Source organism: Sinocyclocheilus anshuiensis, unplaced genomic scaffold, assembly GCF_001515605.1.
Source record: "Sinocyclocheilus anshuiensis isolate Anshui unplaced genomic scaffold, SAMN03320099.WGS_v1.1 scaffold2171, whole genome shotgun sequence".
NCBI classification, from domain to species: domain Eukaryota; kingdom Metazoa; phylum Chordata; class Actinopteri; order Cypriniformes; family Cyprinidae; genus Sinocyclocheilus; species Sinocyclocheilus anshuiensis.
Window position 1 is genome coordinate 379,890 of NW_015537929.1, and position 6,680 is coordinate 386,569.

Genomic DNA, 6,680 nt, shown 5'->3' on the forward strand with positions numbered 1-6,680 from the left:
ATTTTATTTTCTATTTTGTGGATACCCCCCCCCCCCCAACACAAAAAAATGATGACGTCATGACGCCTGTCAGCAGACCATAACTCATAACTAAACTGTTTTGTCCCAATGCTTAAGACTTGGTAGGATGTTTGGCTGTTATATCAGTACCGAGTTTCAAAAATGACCACAGTACTAACTACTACGTTAGTAACATAATGCATTTAATATAATAAGTTGAGGGTTATTGTTACAGGTATTATTGTTAACTTGCAAAACAGCATGTTCACTATTTTGTGGTCCAGTAGTGAGCTGCTTACTAAGAAACCATTTTGCTCACTTGATTTTGCAGCACAGACTCATGAGAATCAAGCCTCAAGCATGTTATTGTATGTATTTTATACTTATGATTCATCTGTGTTATTAAGACTGACTCACTGAGGTGTTTCCGTTAAATAACTTCATGGCAACAGTGGAAAGCAAAGTCTGCTCTAACACTAATCCCTAAGTCAGCTTTATGTTTCATATCCATTATTATATATTACTATTTATTGTTTCAAAAGAATAAATTAGGATAACATGCTGTGCAAGTCTCTGAAGGTGAGCATGTAGCTCATGGAGAAACAAGCTGGTATAATATAAAAATATGCTCTTCATGCATGCATAACTCTAAGAAGAGAATGGATTGAATTTGCCCTGATCAGCGGAAAACGAAAGAACTACAGCATGCAAAATATGTCAGGTGTCTCAGCAGATAATAGATGCATATTTAAACCAGAACAGGTCATGCTAGTAGACTCCTTGGATTGATGTCATTAGCATTTCTGCACTGATCTAAGGCTGTATAGTAACCGCAGCAGTTATGCAGTAATTGTGCATCAGTATTATGAGGTTGGACATTGGAAATGAAAGTTGAGAGCTGTGATAACTGGTCTATTTTATTTTATATTGTGCAACTTGACACCCAATGCCAAATGGAATTGCTGGCTTGTGAAGGGATGACTGGGAGCGTCCCATATAACCATACCAGTGTGGTGCTTATGTGTTCTTTTCAGTATAACTTGTGAAATGGACCAGGTGGGGTTATTGCATAATACCTTGCTGGCGAGAGCTGCATTAACATTCACCTGATTTTGTTCTGTTCTGTATGCACATTTATTTCTGAATTGTGACCTGGGATTTGCCTCTTGATTTGTAAACTGGGGCATTATTTATAAAATGCACAAAAGATTGGATTTAAAAGTACCTTGTAAATTCCATGGATTTCATAGTACATGAAAAGTGAAGAACAAATCTGGTTTTATAAAGGCAGAAACTGACACAAAAATGTTCTTATGCATACAACAACTGATACTAGTAATTAAAATAGTTCAACATCAGTTAAGAAAATGCAGTTCACATTTAGGATCATTCTACACACATCTTTAGAATTGAGGCCCCTGGAGAGTAGCTGTTATGGTAGTGGGTGCACTAGGGTTTGAAATCCCTGTTGTTTGAAAACCAGGAGTTTGAGTTACACCAAATTTTGAGGTTATACACCAGATAGTTTATCGATAGTCTCTGCGTTAGAATTTTTCGTACTTTTATATAAGATTGTCCTATTTAAATCAATGTGATAAACGAGTTAGGTCAAAAGTAATCAAAAAGTAGTCTGATTATATTACATAAAATGTGTAATGTAATGGATTATGATACTAACTACAATTTATGTAATGTAATTTGGAATCAGTAACGTACTATAATTTGTAAGTACTCTACCCAGAATTGCTGATTAGAAATCTAATGATATTGTGTTAATATAGCCATCCAAATTCTGTTTGTCCCAACAATCAAAATATGTCAATGGATGTCTGTTATGTCACAAATCAATTTAATCATTCAAATTAAACCTTTTCTTTGTGATATAAGTAAATGTGTAGACCTAAATGGACAGACACTCGGTTTAATATGGCATACATCTTAGAATAGAAAAAGGAAAAAATGAAACATTTTAGTCACATGCTTCTGCATTCAACACAAGGCCAATTGAATCCATATGGTGAAGCGACTCAGACAAAATGTGAGTATTGTGGGTAAAAAAGGACACTAAAAATAAAGTGAATGCCAGGCTGGCAGTGTAGTGTTACAGACCGTACTAATGGCTGTGATATTGGCTGAAGTGAGTTAGGAATATATTACACTATGAACACCATTGATATTATTATATACACTCAAGACAAACCAGCTTGCTTGTGGGGGGAAAATATTATTATTATTATTATTATAAAGTTCCATGCTATTACCCATTTGGTACTTCACTTCGTGGTGGTGCCTCAGTACGTTTTTGTAAATGGAAAAAGAGACATGACATGAAATTATGCATTAAATGATATGTTTATTTTCCAGAGAGTTAAATTAAATGGTTAGTTCGCCCAAAATGAAAATTCTGTCATCATTTACTCACCCTTATGTTGTTCTGAATCATATAATTTTTTTTTTCTTACATGCAGTGTTGGGGGTAACGCATTACAAGTAACGCGAGTTACGTAATCAGATTACTTTTTTCAAGTAACTAGTAAAGTAACGCATTACTTTTTAATTTACAAGAGAATATCTGAGTTACTTTTTCAAATAAGTAACGCAAGTTACTTTTTTTTTCCAATTTATTGATTGACAACTCTGCTGTTGCCATGTTGAGAGAAATCAGAAGATGTTACTGTAGATCTAAAATAAATATGAATATGCATTAATTCATCTCACTCACAAAACAAAAAAACACACAGATTCAGTATTCCTCAAAATGAATAAAAATAATGCAACTCAGAATATGATGCGAACCTGCAATAATTAAATGTTAAACAACACAAATATCCTTTATGTATTTAATCCCATTCTATTTTTAAAAGTAACTTTCCCCAACACTGCTTACATGGAACACAAAAGGAGAAATTTAGTAGAATGTTTGAGCTGCTCTCTTTCATACAATCAAAGTAGATGGGGACAAGGGGCTGTCAAGCTACAAAAGGACAAAAAAAATGCTCCTTAAATGCATTATAAAAGAAGTCCATGCAACTTCTGGGCTATATTCCAAGTCTTCTGAAATGTGTGAGGAACAAGAAACCTTCTTTGGCAGCTATAGTCATAATGCACTTTATTTGTATGGAATCAAGCAGCTTGGAGAAATCCTTTATCTGTGTTCTGAAGAAAAAAGTAAAGATTTGATTTAAAAGATGTGGTGATGGGAAGTAAGTAATGATGGAATTGTATTTTTTTGTGTGAACTATCTGTATATTTGCACTGCTGAACCAATAAGGAAATGCAAAGTAAAGGGTGTTCACTCAGTGCTGCGTAAACTTCCCTATTAGCTTACTTGACTTAAGCTGATCCCTGTGTTTCAATGAAAATTGTCAAAGCAGGTCATGCATTTTTTTAAATCAGGCCAGTGGATCTCTAACCACTAGATAGCACTCATGGTGCAGGATAAAGAATGGAACTTGCAGTGGAAATTGTCCAATTCAAGCATACAGGCTGAATGTCAGGGATGTGCAGGTCCTCTTTTTTATTTTCGGAATCATTTTATGAGTACAGTGGCTTAACAGTGTAGTTGGATACTTATGCCACGCTTAAAAAGTATGAATGTCATTGTTTAGATGATGATGATGATAATAATAATAATAATAATGTTACTTTTAGTATTAATTTTATGAGTACAGTGTACTTGGTTACTTATGCCACACTTAAAAAGTATGCATGTCATTATTTTAGATAATAATAATAATATGTTACTTTTGTATTAATTTTGAGTACAGTGCTCAACAGTATACTTGGACAACACTTTGCCATTGTTTTAGATAATAATAATAATAATTATTATTATTATAATTATAATTATTATTATTATTAGTAGTAGTAGTAGTAGTAAATACAACAATAATAATAGTGATAATAATGATTTGCCATTGTTTTAGAAAATAATAATAAATATTGTTATTAACAACAATACCAACAACAATAATAATTTGTTACTTTTAGTATTTATGAGTACAGTGGCTCAACAGTATATTTGGAAACTTACACAACACTTTTGCCATTGTATTAAATAATAATAATAATAATAATAATTATTATTATTAGTAGTAGTAGTAGGAAATACAACAATAATAATAGTAATAATAATTATTGTTTGCCATTGTTTTAAATAATAATAATTCATATTATAATAATTATTATTATTAATAACAACAACAACAGTAATTCTAATAATAATAATATGTTACTTTTATTATTCATTTTATGAGTACAGAAAATGTACAGGTAATAAATTTTACAATTGTAAATTGTCATTTTAAATTGTACAATTTACAATTACAATACTTTAAATTTTTATTAATGTTTTGCTTGAAAAGTGTGCCTGTCTTTTGTGGTTTTAAAATTTAGATATGCAGTGGCATTCATACATTTTAAAAGTTAAAGACTTGAATACATTTTCGAGCCATGTAAATATAACTGATCATTCGATATAGTAGTAGTAGAACACCTTAGAGTTAATGTTATTATTCTGGTATTATTCATGTAGTTGGTGATTTTGTTCTTAGCTACATTGCACCTCAAAGCCAAAGGTCTGTGATGCTGCTCTACAGTACTCTGGCTGCTCTCCCAGCTGCTTAATGCAGTCATGTGCAGGGGTGACGTCCGAGGGGATTCGCCGTGTTTATTGTCTTTGTATTGAGATGGTGACAGGGTTGGGGTTTTCGATTGGCATTCTCACCTTTTAATGTCCAGCCACTGTCTCACCTAAAGCCAATTAGCTTCAGATCTGACTATGATAGGTTGTTAGCACTCGCTGAGGTCGCTGTCCGATTTTAATTGGCATTATGCTCTGCGCTTATTAGCATGCTCGGCTCTCCCGCAGGAGGCAGGGGTTGATATGGTCTGTTCAGAAGGTCAGCTACCAGCGGAGCCAACGTGTTTGAGCTTGACAGGGTAAAATAGAGGAATTTACGCTTTAGTGAGGGAGATCGCTTTTGAAAAATACTGAGAATGACTGTACCTACTGGCTTATTAGTGGCAATGGAAAAACCTGTGATTTATCTTCAGCATTTAAATGACACTTCTTAGTAGTTCATATTGTAGACATAAACACAGTTTATATTTACAATACACGCAGTATTTCCAATGATGAGCAGTAGCATCACTAAACAAACAATGTTGCATTTATTTGAAGAAAAATGCAGGAAAAAGAGTAATATTGTGAAATACTGTTACAATTTATAAACATAAGTGTTTTATTTTTAAATGTATTTTAAAATGTAATTCATGCCTGTGATTTTTCAGCAGCTGTTACTCCAGTCTTAAGTGTCACATGATCCTTCAGAAATCATTCTTATATGTTGGGTTGGTGCTCAAGAAACATTTGTTATTATCAACAGTGCTAAAACAGATGTGCTGCTTAATATTTTTGTGGAAACCATAATAGATTTTTTCATTATTTTTAAATTTTTTTTTTGATGAACACAAAATTCAAAAGAACAACTTTCATTTGAAACAGGACTTTTTGTAAAAATGTAAATGTTTTACTGTCACTTTTGATCAATTTAATGCATCCTTTCTAAATAAAAGCATACAATGTTTTAAAAACATTTTTACCTTTTGGTACTGAATGATAAAATCAGTTGCTTTTTCATACTAATGCTGCAGTAATGCAATATTTTTTGACAGGTTTTTCGTGTTGACCAATCTGTTTGCTTGACAATCCTATTTTGCAGCAATAAAAATAAAGTGGGATAAACAGACTGAGAACTTCATCTTATTAGATAAACAGATGTGGAAAAATTGTCATTTGGGGATATTCTGCAAAAAATAAAAAATAAATAAATAAATTGCAATATGTTATTGCAGTACTCACAGTCTGTAGAGCCTATAGTCTGAGCCTATCACAAAATTTTTTAAAATCACAGAAATATCATATCATGCCAATTATGTATTGTAACGTATCATGGCCTCTTGTGAATCCCAATCCTAGTATTGAGAGAGTACATGTGGTCAATTTTCTTATTGATGATAGGTCATATTTTACATTAAGCTTATGGCAAAAATTTTGAAAGCATTAGCAGTCACACTTTTGATTTGATCTGATTTAGGGAATGAGAACAGAAACAGTTAAACCAACAAATGCGCTGTTAATTTGGTATTCCTCCCTAATTCTGACCCATTTCTGTGGATGGTCATAACGTATGCTTATAACAGAAACACTGACTCAAGTTATGGTTTGTGACTCATGCAGGGTATAAAGAGTCAGGGATGAACTTCAGAGGTGAGACAAGTTTGAACTTTTATGCTCCAACTGTGTTTGAACTCTAAATGATTTTTACATTCAGTCACCTTCATTAATGCCATTCAGCCTTGTGATGCACCAGCATGAAACCAGCTTATGTATTACTGTTTATAAATGGAATAACTTAATCTCTTCAGGCAGTTCATTCAGCCCAGGTGTCTACACTCAGGGCTGATTGGAGAGGATGCTTTTCAGGTTTTATAAGGCAGTCAGAGTGAATCAGTTGTTACTTCTGTGGAACACAGGCTTGATTAACAATCCGCAGAACCTCCGCAAACACTGAATCAATCATGGAAGTTAATGGTAGAAGCAAAGAGCTGCCATTTAAAACTGGCCTACTTTGTCCAAAGTTAATAAATTAAATCAGCGAATGAATAAAAAACCTTTA

At 33.0% G+C, this 6,680-nt stretch overlaps 1 protein-coding gene across 1 annotated transcript in view; it reads left to right on the top strand.

Moving 5' to 3' along the window:
* LOC107657929 (testis-expressed sequence 264 protein-like) overlaps positions 1–6,680 on the top strand; it is a 79,408-nt gene that overhangs the window by 886 nt on the left and 71,842 nt on the right. The window lies entirely within an intron of this gene.